The sequence below is a fragment of the Mustela nivalis genome (assembly GCF_964662115.1).
Source record: "Mustela nivalis genome assembly, chromosome: 19".
In the NCBI taxonomy this organism is placed as follows: Eukaryota; Metazoa; Chordata; class Mammalia; order Carnivora; family Mustelidae; genus Mustela; species Mustela nivalis.
In genome coordinates, this window is record NC_139038.1 from 32,360,220 (window position 1) to 32,379,081 (window position 18,862).

Here is an 18,862-nt window from a genome sequence, read left to right on the forward strand (position 1 = left end):
ATCCCTGCTCTCTACAGAAACAATCAATTCCTTGATTAAAATCTGACAGCTTAATTAATTAGGGCTTAATAGCTCAACCTTAATTATACTCTACATCATTATTTGATAATATGCACAGATTTCCCACGTGGCTGCACACAAATGTCTTTTATCAACTGATTACACATGCCTGAACTTGACCCCTGATACTCAAAAAATGTCGTGAGCATGAAAAACTTCATTAACGCGGGTGCCGAGTTCACCAGGCCCTGCTCACCATCGAGAGTTCTCTTATTTCAAAGTTCTTTGAGATCCACTAGGAAGAGGTCACCGTGTGGTCATAATTCCTCTCTTGCTTCAATACATGTGCACGTTTTATAAAGTATTAAATAACATCTTTGGAGCTTATTTTCACCTGAAAAAGAGACTCAGAGTTTTTGTTTTTTTTTTCTTAACCCAGAGAGTGGATTGAATTCTAAACTAGGTGATAGTCACTAGAATCCTTTGAGTGTGATGACAGATTTAGGAAGGGGACCATATAGGAGGGGCAAGGAAGCTGTAGGACGTGGGCTTGAATCCTTGGTAGTGTTGGGTGGGGCTTTTTAAAACAGGTTCTTTTGTTTCCAAGAGATATCATTAATATATAACATCATATTAACGTCAGATGTACAACATAATGATCTGAGAAATCTTTGAGCTGTGTGATCTTGGGTGAGGTTCTCTACCTCTCTGATCCTCTGTTCTGTAAGTTTTATACAGTGAGCCTCTTTGTGAAATAGTGTTCACAATTCCTAATCCTAAGGGTACTCAAGAGGATGGAAAACTGTGTTAGGCAGTAAATGCTCGATAAATGTTATAGGCTAATCCATCCGCTGCTGCAGAAGTATGTTTTGTCCAGTTGCCCATGGAGAGCACTCAGAGGCAGGAGGAGGTCATATCTCTGTATTTGGGGGCTTCTGGGGAATGATCTGGTAGAACGGCTTTCAGAGTTGATAACACCGTTATATTCTGCCAGATAAGCCAGCTTCTGCATGGATGTTTGTTTTGGGGCTTCTGTGGGGAGTGGCATAATTTTCCAGAAATTTTTGGAACTACTACATGAGCTGTGGCCTGGCCTACAGGAGAAGGCCTTCACTTTGAGCTGAAGTACAAGCCTGTAGTTATGGCTTTGTGAGGGGGGTATTAAGCAAGTCCCTTTCTCTTGACGACTTAGTTTCCTTATTGGTAAAAGAGACCAGCTCTGTTTTTCCAAAGACCTGCTCGTGCTGTGGAATCACCCGGATTGTTTACTTAAACTGAAATATACCATGCAGTACACACAACCCACACATACACACACAACTCCCCAGGGAGTGACTCTTTTGACATAATAATTTTTTTAAGATTTTATTTATTTACTTGACAGAGATCACAAGTAGGGAGAGAGGCAGACAGAGAGAGGGGGAGAAGCAGACTCCCCACTGAGCAGAGAACCTGATGCGGGGCTCGATCCCAGGACCCTGGGATCACAACCCAAGCCGACAGCAGAGGCCTGAACCCACCGAGCCACCCAGGCGCCCCCATAGCAATTTTTTTTAAAGTATTGATTGCTGGGCCTCAACCCCAAAGACCTTGACTCGGGGCATTGGCGGCGATTTCTGAGAATGCGTTTTTTAAATCATCCAAAGGACTTGTGATGGGCAGCCATGTTGGAGAACAAGCAAGACTGCCAACGTCCAACTTCCCACCCATCTGGAAACCGTGACTCTGGTTCTCAGTGTGGGACAGGAGGCACACACCAAACACGTAAGCTGACTTGCGGCCAAAGGGAGAGGATGTTTGCCAAGAATTCCCTGTTCCCTGGGCTCTGGCGACCAGACGGCTCTTTTCATTCCCATTGGTTGCTATTCCCAATCCCTCTTGAAACCACCCATACTCATAACAGGGCTGACGGAGAAGCCACCAGCACGACGGCCAGCTCCAGAAACATGCTCTCCTCGGCGGGGAATTTTTTTTTTCTTCCTAGTATTTTTTTCTCATGAATTTTTGGAAAGCATTTTTTTTAAGATTTTATTTATTTATTTGACAGAGAGCGATCACAAGTAGGCAGAGAGGCAGGCAGAGAGAGAGAGAGGAGGAAGCAGGCTCCCTGCTGAGCAGAGAGCCCGATGCGGGACTCGATCCCAGGACCCTGAGATCATGACCTGAGCAGAAGGCAGCGGCTTAACCCACTGAGCCACCCAGGCGCCCCTGGAAAGCATTTTTTGTTGTTTTTTTCCCCATTATTTTCCCAGCACGGACCTCATCAGGACCAAAAAGTACTTTGCGGATCCCATTAAGTTTATCTCATGGAAATTCTCATCACATCACGATGGCCAAAGGTCTTCGTTATTCCCGGGTTAACCCTGGGGAGCTGTTCGGGGTTCTTTGGGGCATGCGTGCACACAGGACTAAGGAAATCATTCGTTTTTTTACCTCCTCGGAGAGCTTGGCATGCCTGGCTAAGTATGGAACTGCTCCTTCCTGATTTGTTTCTCCGGGGGAATATTGATTTGACTCTGCTACATATCGCAGGTGCCCACCAGCCTCCAGCAGCGAGAGGCACGGAGGCTCTGGTTCACTGTCCGCCTCCAAGCCATTGTAGTGCCTCCATCTTTTCCTTTTGGTCCCTCCACTTGTTCCCTCCGATGTCTTTGTTACAGACGTCGAGTACGGAAAAGTCATGGCCGTGGCTGACACACAGGGGAGGGCTTCTTCCCCCCACGCTCCGCTGGGTACCTTCGAAATCCCAAGGAGGCCGAGCTTGCAGACGCTGGACAGAGGGAGGCCTCTGATTTGGAACAGGGCACATTCCATGGGCTCTTTGCAGCAGTGCCGTCTGGGTTTGCGTTTCTGAGCGGTCTGTCCTCTTGTGCTTCTGCACTCGCTAAATCCGCATTCGGGGACAGCCGACGTCCCTTTTTCTCTTTCTTGGCATGCTCCGTGTTCACCAGGCCGGTCTGCCCGCGGTCTGTGGGAGAGAGCCGGGGGCCTCAAGCTTTGTAGTCCTCGATTCACCTGGACGTTTGTGAGTGAGGATTGTCAGAAGCGTTTTATTTTAAGAATCTAGGAATGTAGGAGCGCCTGAGTGGTTCAGTGGGTTAAAGCCTCTGCCTTTGGCTCGGGTCATGATCCCAGGGTCCTGGGATCGAGGCCCGCATCGGGCTCTCTGCTCAGTGGGGAGCCTGCTTCCTCCTCTTTCTCTGCCTGCCTCTCTGCCTACTTGTGATCTCTGTCTGTCAAGTAAGTAAATACGGTCTTTAAAAAAAAAAATCTAGGAATGCATAAAAAGAAGGTGAGATCCTTAAGAGCAAACAGGTCTGATTGGGGGAAAGGGGCTCCTTTGGATATTTGTTTTTTCCACTCCTTCCTGTTAATAGCCATGGTTTATCAGGATGGTTGGGTTGGGGGATGCTGGGAGGGATTTACAAAAGATGTCACAGACGTCACACATACACATACACACACACACACATACACACACCAGGGCTACTAGGAGGACATGGAGAATACAGCAAGTTTCTAAAGAATCTGTAAACCAGATGGGATTCCAACTTTGTTTCATCACTAAGGAGCCCAAGGAGGTGGGACAGGGAATCCCAGGGGGGGGCCGCCTGCATGGCCGTGCGCATTTCCACAGTGGAACAGGCTTGATGTTGACCGCCCAGAAGCCTGCCTAGGCAGGAAGCCAGCAGCAAAGTGAGACAGGCACCCGGAATTAGAGGGGAAGCAGGGGACGCAGCAGGACATGGGAACCTCCTCTTCTGATCGGGACTGGGGAAGCAGGCAGGGTCTTCAGTGCGGGGCCAGGCCTTCCCAAGGCAAGAAGGCTCAGGCTGGGGTAGAATTTAAAAAAAAAAAAATCCCGCTTTGCCCAAGACAGAGGGATTTCCTAGAATTCAGGACTTTCTGCTGAAGAACCAGGAAGCCCCACATAAAACTGGAATGAGTTGGTCACCTTCGGTAGGGGACACGGTTTCTCATAGCTCCTCCAGTGTGGACTTTAGAGTCGGGCAGACTGGGGTTTGAAACTCAGCTGGGCTGGCTCCGTGACCTTTGGGCAGGTGACTGACCTGCCTCTGCCAGGGGAGCGCTGAAGACACCTCCTTCACAGACCTAGAAGATAAAGACCAGTAATGCAAAGGGTGTAGCCTGGGGCTTGGAGCGAGCGGGCACCAAGTATGGTTTTTATACTAATCATTCCAAAACAGTGAGTTACCAGGGCACATCTCAGTGCCTACCAAGCAGGAAGGCAAGAAGCCAGCCAAATGCGGGGGTGCAGCGGGACAGCGGGAAACAGAAATCCAAAGGCCACGGACGTCGGAAGCAGACAGGAGAGGTCAGAGAACCCCGTGCAGGGCAGGGAGGGGGTGAGGAGGGGCAGTGCTGGGGAGCGATTCAAGGGTAATCACGCTCCATGCAATGCCTTAATGTCTCAGCGGTTCAACAGCTCTGGGGTTCCCACTAGATGGGGAAGAAAGACCCCTCCTGGAAGGAGGAAATGGACCCCCTTGAGCGGCCTACAACCTTGAGGTGTCACCTCTCCCACCCTCCTCTTGGAGCATTCTGGGAAAGGGGTGCTTCCCCGCCCCCGCCCCCCATGCCCGATGCACCTGACCTTAGCTCCCAGGAAACTGACCTGCCAAGAGACTCTTCTGTAGGCGAAGACAAGCCAAAAGGAGAGAAGGAGCTGGACAAAGAGCTCGGAGCGGGGAGTACGAGCATATTTGCAATAGAACAATCCTTGGGTGGCAGAAATAAAACATAGAATGAAATTATTCAAAGTATTTGCAACCTGCTTTTCTCTTCCCTGCTCCCTCCCTGTGGACCTTGGACGGAGAGGGAGTTCTTCCCTCCGGGGTCGGCTCCCGGATGCCGCTTTCTTTATGTGTCCAAAGGACAGAACGGAAGGAAAGCTTAAAAAGTCAGAAAGGCAGAGCTGATCTACAGGGGAAAGAACAAAGACAGAGACAAGCCTGGGTAGGACCACGCTGTCTGGGGCTGTGGGTCAGGGTTTGGGGAATTAAGAGCAGGGGAGGAGAGAGGAGGTGGTGGTTCCCAGATGCTTATACAGAGTTTTAGACAGAGACTGGAGAAACGTTCTCATGAAGATTGCTTTTTTTTTATTGTGTTCGGTTCGCCACTGGATAATACATCATTAGTTTTGGATGCAGCGTTCAGTGATTCCTTGGTTACGTATGACACCCAGGGCTCATCCCAACACGCGCTCTCCTTCATGCCCACCACCCGGCTACCCCCTCCCCTCTGAAACCCTCAGTTTGCTCCCTGGGGTCCGCAGTCTCTCAGGGTTCCTCTCCCTCTCGGATTTCTCCCCCTTCAGATTTCTCTCCCTTCCCCTGTGGTCCTCCGCGCTGTTCCTTCTGTTCCACAGATGAGGGAAACCACACGATAATTGTCTTTCTCTGCTTGACTGACTTCATGTAGCTTAATCCCCTCCAGTTCTATCCACGTTGATGCAAAAGTTGGGTAATCATCCTTTCTGATGGCTGATAATAGTCCACTGTGTATATGGACCACATCTTCTTTATCCATTGCTCTGTTGAAGGGCATCTTGGCTCCTTCCACAGTTTGGCTGTCGTGGACTTGGATGCTAGGAGCATTGGGGTAACTGTGCCCCTTCTTTTCATGACATCTGTGTCTTTGGGATCGATACCCCGTAGTACAATTGCTAGGTCGTAGAGAAACTCTATTTTTAACATCTTGAGGAACCGCCATACTGGTTTCTAGAGTGACTGCACCAACTTGCATTCCCACCAACAGTGTAAGACGGTTCCCGTTTCTCCACATCCTCACCAGCATCTGTTGTTTCCTGTTTTGTTCATTTTTGCCATTCGAACAGGTGTAAGGTGGTCTCTCGTTGTGGTTTTGATTTGAATTTCCCTGATGGCCAGTCATGTTGAGCATTTTTTTCATGTGTCTGTTAGCCATTTGTATGTCTTATATGGAGAAGTGTCTGTTCATGTCTCCTGCCCACTTTTTTTAAAGATTTATTTATTGGACAGACTGAGATCACAAGTAGGCAGAGAGGCAGGCAGAGACGGGGGAGAAGCAGGCTCCCCACCAAGCAGAGAGCACGATGCAGGGCTCGATCCCAGGACTCTGAGACTGACCTGAGCTGACGGCAGAGGCTTAACCCACTGAGCCACCCAGGCGCTGCTCCTGCCCATTTTTGGACTGGGTTATTTGTTTTTCGAGTGTTGAGTTTGAGGAGTTTTTTACAGATCTTGGATACCAGCCCTGTATCTGTGATGTCATTTGCGAATATCCTCTCCCATTCCATGAGCTGCCTCTTAGTTTTTTGGCTGTTTCCTTTGCTGTGCAGAAGCTTTTTGTCTTGATGAAGTCCCAAAAGGTTATTTTGCTTTTGTTTCTCTTGCCTTTGGAAACAGTTCTTGAAAGAAGTTGCTGTGGCCGAGGTTGAAGAGGTGACTGCCTGTGTTCTCCTCCAGGATTTTGATGGATTCCTGCCTCCAGTTGAGGTCTTTCATCCATTTTGACTTTAATTTTGTGTGTGGTATAAGGGAATGGTCCAGTTTCATTCTCATATATGTAGCTTTTTAAAGATTTGTTTGTTTATTTTAGAGAGAGCAGGGGAAGGGGAGAGGGAGAGAGAGAATCTCAAGCAGGTTCCCCACGGAGCTCAGAGCCCAACTTGGGGCTCGACCCCAGGACCCTGAGATCATGACCTGAGCTGATATCAGGAGTCCAATGCATGGGGCACCTGGGTGGCTCAGTGGGTTAAACCTCTGCCTTCAGCTCAGGTCATGATCTCAGGGTCATGGGATCGGGTCCCGCATTGGGCTCTCTGCTCAGCAGGGAGCCTGCTTCCTCCTCTCTCTCTGCCTGCCCCTCTGCCTACTTGCGATCCCTCTCTCTGTCAAATAAATTTTTTTTAAATCTTTAAAAAAAAGAAAGAAAGAATTAGGAGTCCGCCGCTTAACCAGCTGAGCCCCACCCAGGCACCTCAAAGCTTTTTAAAGACCAAGGAAATAGTTTTATTTCTCTTTTTTTTTTTTTTTTAAGATTTTATTTATTTATTTCACAGAGAGAGATCACAAGTAGGTAGAGAGAGGGGGGAGGAAGCAGGCCAAGCAGAGAGCCTGATGCGGGGCTCAATCCCAGGACCCTGAGATCATGACCTGAGCCGAAGGCAGAGGCTTAACCGTTCACTGAGCCACCCAGGCGCCCCAGTTTTATTTTTCTTGATGAAATTTTCTTCCATAAATTCATTTAATTCAGTTCGTCCGAATACAAATCTGTGCTGAGAGTAGACCACATGCATGTTCAAATTTACACAGCTTACCCTAAGTGCCATTAATTCATGTTTATGAAGTGCCTCCTTGCTTCCAGGCGGTTCCACACTGAGTGCCCGTGGCTGTGGACGGATTGCACTGATTGCCCAATAGCCTCTCTCCTTCCAGAGCTTTCCAGTGTGATTTTGCGGCTTCTCCCATCAAGGGGTAGAGCCTCTTTCCCCTTAGTTCCCTGGCCATATGCCTGATCTGCCAGTAGAGGCCAGGGGATCTGAGCGGAAGTCCAGAGGATTTGCAGGTTTCCACTGCCTGGCTTGGGCCCTTGCCTCACACGCAAGCGAGCCCTCTGGAGGCTGAGACTTTGCCGAAGGGAATCCAGAGACCACGTCAGCCACCAGCAGGCCGGCCCCCAGAAAAAGCCAGCAAACACATGCTCAGCGGATCACAGACATGAGAGGGAGCCCCACTGGGAGGAGGATGACTGCCCGGCAGACAGCCCCCTCACCCCAACTAGCAGCAGCTTTCCAGCACGCAGAATCCGGAGCAAAAGCAAATGTTTGTGGTTTTGGGAGCCACTAAGGTTTGAGATGGTTTGTCGCCTAGCCGTATCTGTCCAGTACCCTTCCTATTAATGGTGTTTCCAATATATTATTTGGAGCCCCGCGACTAAGAATTTATAATCCTCTTCCTTATAAGAAGTTTCACTGCAGGAAGAAAACAAAAAGAACTTGCCCGAAGTCACTCGTGGTAAATTCCAGAGCCGGAACTGGAAATACCTTCGTTTAATGCAAAAACCCGTCTTTGTGCCTCGTATCATGCTGCCTTCTATGATGCCGGGAGCGCCAAAGGCCAAGGCCACACCTCTGTACGTCCAGAGAGGGAATCGGACAGGTCCGGACAGCAGCTGGGGAAGCCAGGCTCCTCCGTGTCCAGGCCAACAAAACGGAACCACAGCCCAGAAGGCAGCGAGCAGCCCAGGAAGGTTAGGGCAGAACGGTAACCCTTGTGAAAGACACTCCAGGGTTGAGAACCACGAGAGAGAAGGGAGTCGGCGGGACTGGAGTTGCCAAAGCGAGATTTATGGAAGATAAACAAACCCCATTTGGTCAAATGGAAAATGAAATTGCAGAGCAGAGGACAGCATTTCCAGGAAGAGGTGAACGGACGCTCTCCGGCACCGGTTAAACAGGTTGGCAGCAAGTCAGAGGTGTCTGCGTACATCTTTCCTCATTGTAAGTTTTTCTGCACGTGCACACACACATGCACGCGCGCACACACACACACGGGCATAAGTGATCCTGAAATGTACACCACCAAGAAACACACGGAAGTATACAAATGGAGACACAGATATTCCCAGAGAGACACGCGTGCCCTCTTGTGCAGGCCCACGTGGGCTTACACACACATGCAAACACACACGCTTGTGCGCATACACACGCTCACTCACCGTCATCAACGCCAGGCAGGCAGAGAGAAATCCTCCCCCTACCAGGAGGGGATTTTTTTCCTGCAGGATTTGTCCTCCGAGTTCAGCCATTTCAGCTGCAAATCCCACCAAGAATTTTCCAGTGGTTCCCTCGACCTAAACAGGAAAGCTCACCCCTCCCAGGATGGCGAGGCCAGTGCTGGCCCTGGATTGGAGGAGCGCAGACCCAACATCTGGGGCTCTTCGAGGAGTCAGCGCGCTGGTCCCCCCTTTGGGCAAGTGCTCCATCCCTTACCTGGCACCTTTGACATGATGAAGACCCGAGTTTGAATCCTGTCTCTGCTGCTTCCTAGCTCCGTGACCTTGGGGCTGACCACCTAACTATGCTGAATTTTGAGTGTCCTCACTTGTAAAATGGGATTTGTCAGGATTAAAGGCGATCATGTGTGTAAGTGCTTGACTTAATGTCCGCTGCATAGTAGACGTCAGTGGCTATTGGGAGAGAGGATTTTTTTTTTTTTAAGATTTTATTTATTTATTCGACAGAGATAACAAGGAGGCAGAGAGGCAGGCAGAGAGAGAGGAGGAAGCAGGCTCCCTGCTGAGCAGAGAGCCCCCTGCAGGACTCCATCCCAGGACCCTGAGATCATGACCTGAGCTGAAGGCAGAGGCTTCAACCCACTGAGTCACCCAGGAGCCCCTAGAGAGGATGTTTTCAAGGCAAGTGCTCTAACCACTTACAGACTTGATCTTGGGTTTTCCTTTTTTTCTCTCTTTTCCTTTTCCCTCCAAGCACAACATAAACGCAGGCTTCTTTGCATTTACAGCCTATCACTTTTTTTGCATCATTATTACATATTGTATCCAAAATGATCCTTTTTCCTTTAAATCCCCTTTAAATTTCCCTTAAGTCTCTGATATGAACAAGGCCTAATTTCTTCTTCTGTCCTCAGGCATTATCTTTTGCAGGGGACGATACATCTAGTTATAATCGTTACAACCATTCAGCAAATCGATTTTGTTAAACCCAACTCCTTATAGACGTTTCAAGACCCAAAGCCTCCTAAAAAAAAAAAAAAACAAAAGATTTAAAAGCTGCTCTCTCAAAGTTAAAACCAGACTTTGCTTTTCAGAGAAGCCCATATGTAAAGGCGGACCTTGAACACAGCCAGGTTTTGAGGTTTCATTTTACCACTCTTTCTTTCGATGCCGCAAGCAATTCTGAGTACCTACTGCATGCTAGGTACGGCATTCAGAACCCAGCTCTCAAAGATAGAGTCACGTGTGAGAGCAAAGTACGTAAAGAAACGTAATTCCATATGGTCAGTGAAATCGTGTGCACAGTATTAACCTTTTATATGTACAAGGTAAAGACCAGAAGAAGGAAAAAATTAATTCCGCAGCAGAGAGGTCAGAAAGGTTTGGGGGGGGGGCACCTGGCTGGCTCAGTCTGTTAAACATCTGCCTTAGGCTCAGGTTACGACCCCAGGGTCCTGGGATCAGGTCCCGCATCGGGCTCCTTGCTCAGCAGGGAACCTGCTTCTCCCTCTGCCTGCTGCTCCCCCTGCTTGTGGGCACTCTCTCTCTCTCTCAAATAAATAAATAAATTTTTTTTTTTTTTTTAATGTCTGGAGGACGGGTTAACCTACCTCAGCCAGCTTCTTCACGTCACTTATCAGAGAATTCCATTTCCTTTGGGGACTTCTCCCTCCACAAGGCTACGCAGCCTTTCTGAGGCTGTCCATCCAGGGTCACTCCTAGGGGGTGGGTCCTTGACTCTGGCCTGTCAATTTCTCAAGCCAAGAACATTGAACAAAGTGATCGGGCAAAGTGATCCCAAGGCAGGAAAACCGAAGGCCGTTGGAAGAGACTCATCTTGACTCTGCAGGGCAGGCCAAGAGGCTGGAAACTCGGGTCTTAAGGCAGAATCTTCTCTTTTCCAAAAAATCTCCTTTCGCTCTCAAGGCGTCCAGCCGATTGGATGAGGCCCCCGCATTATCCGGGATTCCCACCCGCCCATGCCTAGGGGAGGAGGAGACCGAGGGAGACAGCACCTTGCTCTGCTTCTCATCCCCCGACCATCGGGGGACCGTTTCTGCTCCCACTGCTAGTGTGACCCACGGACGTCAGTCTCTAGCTAGTGGAAAAGCCCCTCTTTCTCTCATAGGGGAGAGCACATTAGGGGTGAAGGGAGAGGAGAAAAGCCTGCTCCACGAGCTCCCCGAAAGGGCGAGCCGTTGCAGGATTCTTATTTGAAGCGGTCTGTCTCAGCCCGAGCTGAGCTGCTCTAACTAAACGCCACAGAGCACGTAGCTTAAATAGAGACGTTTACGCCTCCCAGTTCCGGAGGCTGGGAAGGGCAAGATCAAGGTATAGACAAACTCAGTTCCTGGTGCAAGATCTCTTCCCGCCTGGCAGGGCTTTGCTGGGTTCCAGCCGCGGGACCGGGCCGGAGGAACTCCGTGCTGCGTCACGTGTCCTTCCCACCGTCACGAGGGTGAGCGACGGAGGGAACATGCCTGACCTCTCGGTTAGCTCCCCACTTCCACGGGAAGAGCCCTCAGAAGCCGCTCAGTCCGCTGGGGAGGAAAGAAACAAGTCTGACTCCTAATCAGTGGCTCTTCCAATCTTTTTTTTTAATATATATTTTATTTATTTATTAGACAGAGATCACAAGTAGGCAGAGAGGCAGGCAGAGACAGAGGAGAAAGCAGGTTCCCTGCTGAGCAGAGAGCCTGCTTCGGGGCTCGATCCCAGGACCCTGGGATCATGACCTGAGCTGAAGGCAAAGGCTTCAACCCACTGAGCCACCCGGGCGGCCCCCAATCTTTTCATCAAAGCCCGACCTGTCATTTTCTATTGTCTGGAGTTAAGGAGTCAGCTTGAAGTGGGCCTTCTCTGGGTTCCCCTGGATGGAGAGAATTTGCTTCACTCTGGGGACTGCTCTGTCCTTGATGACGTCATTCTGTATGTTTCTCGGCGCACTCGCGACGATGACCGTCGTCACTTCGTAACTTCTGTACCAGGACACACATCGTCGAGGACCCTGCTCGTGTTAGCTCCTCTGATCTTCAGGTCAACCCTAGCAGACAGGTTCTAGTGGTCTCCAGCCCTGCCGCTCACCAGAGGGAAGGCTTGGGTCTCTGAGCCTCTGTCTTCTCATCTGTAAAAGGGGAATAATAATAGTACCGAACTCACGGAGTTGTTGTGAAGATGCAGTAACTCTTTTTTTTTTCTTTTTTAGGATTTTATTTGTTTATTCAAGAGAGAGAAAGAAACCATATGAGCCAGGCCAGAGGGAGAGAGGAAGCAGGCTCCCTGCCAAGCAAGGAGCCTGACGTCGGACTTGATCCCAGGACCCGGAGATCATGGCCTGAGCCAAAGGCAGACGCTTAACCCACTCAGCCACCCAGGCATCCCTCGGTGAGTAACTCTTGTAAAATGATTAGAACAGTGCAACTGCCTGTAAAGTTTGCTGCTTTTGCTGTGGCCCCCGCCTTATAAGCAAGGCGACTAAAGTTTCCGGGGAGCCGGGAGCCAGGCTGAGGCCTCTCCTGGACCTTTCGACCTCAGTGGCTTGTTCCTCAGGCACTCTGCACCCTCCAGAATCACGCACGCACACACATGCAGACACACACGCATGCACGCGTGCACATACACACACACACACACTCTGAACCTGCATTTGTGTCCATCGTCACTAGTCTGTGAGCCACTCGTCTGTTTGCACATACTCTCTGGGCCATCTGAAATGCCTTCCTCTTCCCTCCCCTGGCCTCCCCCTCCGTGGCTTGAAACTCAGCTCAGATGCCCCTTCATCCAGGAAGCCTTCTGTAACCACCGCGACCCGCCCCCGGCTGGCCTCGGAGCCTCTTTGGGATTTTCCACGGGGCTGCCCTCCCTTTCCAGATTGAAACTGCCCCGTTGCTACCGTTCCAGTTTGCCGCTGTCTGTCTCCTCCAGAGGAGGGCCCTGGAGCTTCTCCAAAACTGAGCCCAGGGGCAGGCGCTCAGGAAGGTTTTGTGAGTGAGTGAAGGTGCCTTTCAGGAAAGGGTAGCCTGTCTAAGGTGTCCTCCTGTGTGGAAGGAGGTCTCACTAATCCCGTGGCTCCCTAAGGAGCCTAGAACTCACGAGCTGGTAAATGTCCCAGAGCCCTATGCCAGCACCAAGTGAGTACACTCCGCAGAGCAGGTAAGGAGCTCCCCGAGACTGCAGGAGTCCAAGCAGAAGGTGAGGGAACATTCGTCGGGGAAATCAGCATTAGTGTCTGAATTACCGAAGCGATGGCTGATGTGCTGATGCTTCCCAGCTGTACTCCGCTCACCCTGGATCTTTTCAGAAAAGCAGGATGAGGATGGGGATCCCACCTCATAGGCTCGGGGGCGCACCCCTCCATACCGTGCACTGCTGGGGGGGCCTTGACCTGCAGAGCAGTCTTCAGCGCTCTTACGTAGGCAGTGCCCAGCTGCAAACGTGTACAGACATGAACAGGCAGTTCCTGTCGGGGGAGGGAAGGAAAGCTCATTTCTGCACACACGCTTCAATCCACCTCATTTTTCGGGTGCTGCCTTCGACCATAGAGTTCTGGCATTTCCATCTTTGTTCTTCCGTTTTATCCTTGTCTTTTCAAGTTGAGTGACAGACAGCTGAGCCCAAAGGTCTTCCAGCTAAAGGTGAAGATCTGCTGGGCTGGGGATTTCTGTGACATCTCTCTCTCTCTCTCTCTCTCTCTCTATTTTTTTTCTTTTTTTGGCTCCGTTGCATTTAGTTTATGAGACTTGGGCCCCTTCACCAGTAGGATCAGCACTTCTTTCTGCTTGGTTTTGTACAGTAATTGCAAAAATGCAATAAAATATTAAAGGCCTTGGCACAAGCAGTGCCTGTAGACAAAAGCGGAGACCCTCCTGGAGAGGAGCGGTTTGCCAAGCGCCATCCTCACACAGATGTAAGGGTGGCCTTGCTTCAGCTGATATTAAAAAACAAACAAACAAAAAACCCAAACCCACACAGAAAAAGCAGCGGCGCGGGGTTCATGTAAATGCACCCGTTTGTCCCAAGGAGATGCAAAAACCCAAAACCACGTATCGTCATTCTGTTCGCTTGTCTGATAGGGTGTTGTAGCTCAGAGCGGTCAAGTCATTCTCCCAGGGTCACACAGGCAAGAAGAAGGAGAAGCCGAGCTGAGATGTGAATCGAGGTGAGGTCCGGCGTCTGTGGTCCGTAACAACGGATGGAGCGTACTGAGCATTTACGATGGGCTGGACACTGCTGGGAGCACGGCTTGCCTTGGATTCCTTTGGTCCTAACCCAGGAAGGGTGCCCCCCATTGGGCAGATGCAGAGACTGAGTCACCCAGCGACAAGGAGTGGGACTGGACTTTGTACCTGAAGAGCCTGGCCCCCAAACCTCTTTCTCTCAAGAGGCATCAGGAAGCCAACATCTCAGGACAGACCCTAAGCCTGCGACGCTGCCCCATCTCAGAGTAAGGACTGGCTATGTGGCCAAAAGAGCCCCAGGGCCCCAGGGCCAGGTTAATAGCAGGAGCTGCTGTTCTCTTGCAGGAAAGCAGCTCTACCACCGGAGCTTGTGTTGGAAGAGGCCGACCTTGCTGCACAAGGACATCCGAGCCAGGGCCGGAGCTGCTTCTCAAAGGAGTGTTGCTCTGAGAAGCCCCTTCTGGAAACGCTTGTCCTGCATGCCCCGTTCTCACGAGGGGCCGTCAGGCCTTGAAGAGCTGAATCAGAAACTTCACTTAACACTGCAGAAAGCAGAGCCATGTGGGTCTGTCCGGGTTCAACTTCCACTGCATTTGTGCTCTGGCCGCAAAATCCCAAGGCGGAAACCACTGGCCTCTCCGTGCAGGAAGAGGAAGTACAAGGGCTGGGAAGTCGGCAGAGCTTGGACCGCAGCAGAGGTAAATGGTGGTGACCAAGACCATGTGGCCTGCAAGACCTAAAGTATGTAATGTGTGGCCCGTTGCAGAAAAAGGTTGCTGATCCTTGCACTAGACCATGGGCTCTCTAAGGGCAAACTCTGCTTCTTGTCCAGTGACGTATAGCCGTCAGCATCCAGTGCCAAGCCTGGAAAACAGAAGAGACTTAATGAACATTGACGAGTGGGTGGACAGGTGAGTGTTGAGTGTGCTGAAGAGTCATGTTTGGTGACAATGTGACATGCTAGTATAAAAGGGGGCACCTTTGACAGGATAGTACCAGACCCTACAAAACAGTCTGATGGAAGCATAAACAGCTCAGAAACATGCGTGCACGCACACACAGACACACGTGCACACAGATCTGGCCTCTCAGCGCGATGAATGTCTGGTGGCCGTTACGTTGGCTTCTCACTTGCTGGGGATGCCGCACAGAGAAAGAGGTTTGCTTAGGTGACTTCTTGCTATGGGATTCTATGATTTTTCATTGAATAGGTTTTTTCCCCCCTCCAGTGTTTTGAACAAGAACCATCAGCTGTTGAATTAAACCTGAATTGCAACAGCCTAGAAATTTGAGTTGAATAACCGAGACTTTTTTTGAAGTTTGGAAGGAGGGAAGAAGGGAGCTAGCATTGATACTCTCTGCAAAGAGTGAGCATGACCTCCTCTCCTCAAACTGGCCACGCCCCCCCAACGTTACCCTCTTCTTGGTTGTGCGGCCAGTAAACTGAAGCCCCTCCTTCAGGAACCAGGTTAGAGGTTGTGGCCTCCTTGAAGCCCTCCCTGATTCACTTCCCTGAACCGTTCCTCCCTCTTCCAAACTTAATGGCACTTTGCCCCTCCGTATATTACAGTCACTTCGCAGACTTGCTTGCCTGTGTGTTTATAACACTGAATTATGTGTTGCCCAAAGAGCTCATTCTCCTCTGCCTTCCCAGGTGTACTAGTAGGTGCTCAGCAGGTATTTTTGCAATGGTTGAAATAATAAATGCATAAGGCAGGGAGGGGAACCAAATGAGCAAATGCACAGATGGATGGACCAGTGGATAAGTGAATACATGAGTGGAGAAATGAGAGATGGGTGGTTGGAAGGAAGGTTGGATGGATGGATGGATGGATGGATGGATAAGTAGGTGGATGCATGGACAGATTGGGTTGGGCTGGTTGGGTTAGTGCAGGTTGGGTTAGGTTGGTTGGGTTGGCTTGACATGACCAGATCAAACTCAGGAAGGAAGTGAATGATACCCTCAGAACCTTCCAGAGCTGGTGTCCTGCAGGGGACCGTCCCATATATCTACCCCACCCCCATTTCCCAGGCTTCTCTCCTCCGGGCTTAATGTTTCCAAGGTCTAGGGCACGTCTTCCAAGCCCTCTCACTGTATCTCTCCATTATTTCCTCGTTCCTCTTCTCCAGGAGCTGCCCCAGCTCCCCCCCCCCCCTCGACTCACCAGGTCAGCTTTGCCCACAGTTCCAGGAGAGCAAAGGAGACGTTGCTCATGGGAAGTGAGCAGATGGCTAGCTTCCAACCCCCTAGGAGGACTGGAGAGAGGCCACCTGCTCACCCATGAAGGGTCTAATTAGAGCAGATGCTTTTTTCTGTGACTTACAGAGCTTTGTTCTCCTTCCCCACCTCTTCCTCTGGAGCAAAACACTGGAGCTGTGACAGCAAATGAGCTCTCTCGGGGACAAGGTTGTAGGTGTCTACTTCTGAAGCTCCTTCCTTGTCCTCTAGCGACCTTGAGTTCCAGACTCAGCTGATCCAAAGAGGCCGCCCCCTTCTCAGGAGCAATCCCTGAAACCCCAGGGCTCTGGGGAACACAGACTAGAAAACTCTGTTCTCGCTTGGGAGCGGCACTTGGAAGATGGGAAAACTGAAGACCAGAGAGGGGAAGTGTCTAACCAGGGTCACCCTGTAAATCAGTGGGGACTGGGGTCTGAAGTCCAATATACTTTGACACTACCCTGCCTTACGGTGTCAAATTTTGCATGATTCCCTTGGAGACCCCTGGATGAAATTCAACACCATGTCAAGGGAGGTGTCCCATTTCGGGCTCATTTGGCATTCAGCATCAGTTAAGGCTGATTAGAGTTCTGATTAGGATGCAGAATCATTTTTATTTCCAAGCTTAAGTAATTTCGTATCAGGTGGTATTAGTTAATAGGGACTTAAAAGAAATCATAAGCAAATCATAATGGAAAGAGAAGTTCTCTCCCACACACACACACACACACACACACACTTCTTTCTTTCATTAGCTTTAATTAGGTTGACCCAGATTGATCTGGAAGCATTTCCAGGCCCAGAATGAGTTTCTTTTATGATTGTGAAAATCATGAGATTTTTCAGAGAATGAAACACCCAGAGATCAATCCAGCAAGGTGGTAGCTTTGGGGCTCCTCCAGCAAGAGCAGGCAGACAAGGAGCCTTGATCAAAATCCGAGACAACAGCCAAAGCCAGGATTGTCAAGACAAACAAACGTGCACTTTGGATCTCATTTTTGCCTTCTCTCACTGTGTTACCTTGGACCCCTTACTCACCTGTTCACCTTCCCAGAGCCTCCGCTTCCAGTCTTGCACACAGGTCCCATCTCGAGCTTCATTCTTTGCCAGGGAGCCAGGAGATTTTTTCCAAAATACAAATCTATCCAGGCACCTGACTGATTCAACGTCTTGCCATTTAATGGATAAAGAACGAAACGCACACTCCATAATGCATCCAACAAGGACCTCCATGACCTGACTTTTGCTTGATATGGTTGCATGTTAGGTATTGTGTTTGGTTCCGTGTAATAGAAATTTAAGTATATTTGCATATATTACCAAATACAGTGAGATATTTTTCTTGCATGACAAGAAGTCCTAGAGTGGTCCCAGAAAAGTTCCAAAATGCCCTTGGAGATCGAGGCATTTTCTATCTTCCTGCTCTGCCATCCTCAGAAAATAAGAAGCCTCATGGTCATAAGATGGCTGCTCAACCTCTATGTTTTGTGTCTACATTCCAGGCAGGAAGAAGGGAAAGAAGCAAAGCAAAAAAAAAAAAAAAGAAAGAAAGAAAGAAAAGAAAAAGAAAAAAGAAAGAAACAGAAACAAAACAAAAAAACATGCCAATTGGGTCTTTTTTAAAATCAGGAAATGGGGCGCCTGGGTGGCTCAGTGGGTTAAGCCTCTGCCTTTGGCTCAGGTCATGGTCTCAGGGTCCTGGGATCAAGCCCCGCATCGGCCTCTCTGCTCAGCAGGGAGCCTGCTTCCCTTCCTCTCTCTCTCTGCCTACTTGTGATCTCTGTCAAATAAATAAAAATAAAATCTTAAAAAAATAAAATAAAATAAAATCAGGAAATGGATAACTTTTCCTCACATTGTTACAGGTCATTGGCCAGAACTCAATCACATCACCAGTGGTGGCCCCAAAGGAGCCTGGGAAGATGGGCACTTTGCCTCCTTGAAAAAAGTCAGGCTTTACTGACACAGAAGAAAGGGGATGTAGACACTGGGCAGACCACCACACCAGAAGCCCCTGCCGCATGGCCGCCATTCTGCTTCACAGTGTGCCCCTGGGGGCAGAAATGGAAGACGGGACCTGTGACCTCTGCCCCCTAATGCTCACATCCTGTCTAGTCTCCTCCCTTTGAGGGTGGGCAGGACTTGCCGTGGCCAGTAGAACAGGGTCACGATGAAGAGATTTTGCAGGTGTAATTAAGGTCCCAAACCAGTTGATTCTGAGTTCATCAAAAGCCAGATCTTCTTGGGTGGGCCTAGCTTAATGAGGTGAAAGTCCTTAAAAGAAGGGCTAGGGTCTTCGTGAGCAGAGACCCTCCTTGGCAGCTCGATGAGATAAATAGTCTTATTGAGGAAGACCATAGAGCAAGTGGCTGCGGGGTGGATGTAGACCTTCAGACTCTAAAACCTGAGAGCTGCCCCCAGCCAGCAGCCAGCAAAAATCCAGAGCCTTCGGTCATGCATCCATAAGGAAACAGACTCTGCCAACAACCTAAATGAGGTTGGAAGAGGATCCTTCCCAGTTAAGCCTTGCGATGAAAATGCCATCTGGCTGACGCCCCAGCAGCAGCCCAGTGAGACCCCAAGCAGAGGACCCAGCTGAGCCCTGATCAAATTTCTGACCCGCTGGCCCTCAACGAGGTAATAAGTGTGTGTGGCTTTGAGCTGCCAAGATTGCCGTAATGTGTTAGGAAGAAACAGATAAGGAATACAGTGCCAAACACACAGCTCT

The 18,862-nt window shown here is 49.8% G+C and overlaps 1 long non-coding RNA gene across 4 annotated transcripts in view; it reads left to right on the forward strand.

Moving 5' to 3' along the window:
• The window catches only part of LOC309854715, a 97,622-nt gene that overhangs the window by 65,111 nt on the left and 13,649 nt on the right, over positions 1 to 18,862 (forward strand). For 3 of the 4 annotated variants that reach the window (XR_014306374.1, XR_014306376.1, XR_014306377.1), the window contains 2 exons: positions 11,945 to 12,123; positions 13,812 to 14,827. This is a non-coding gene — a long non-coding RNA (uncharacterized lncRNA). The remainder of the gene's footprint in view (positions 1 to 11,944; positions 12,124 to 13,811; positions 14,828 to 18,862) is intronic. The other variant, XR_014306375.1, reaches the window with a different exon arrangement.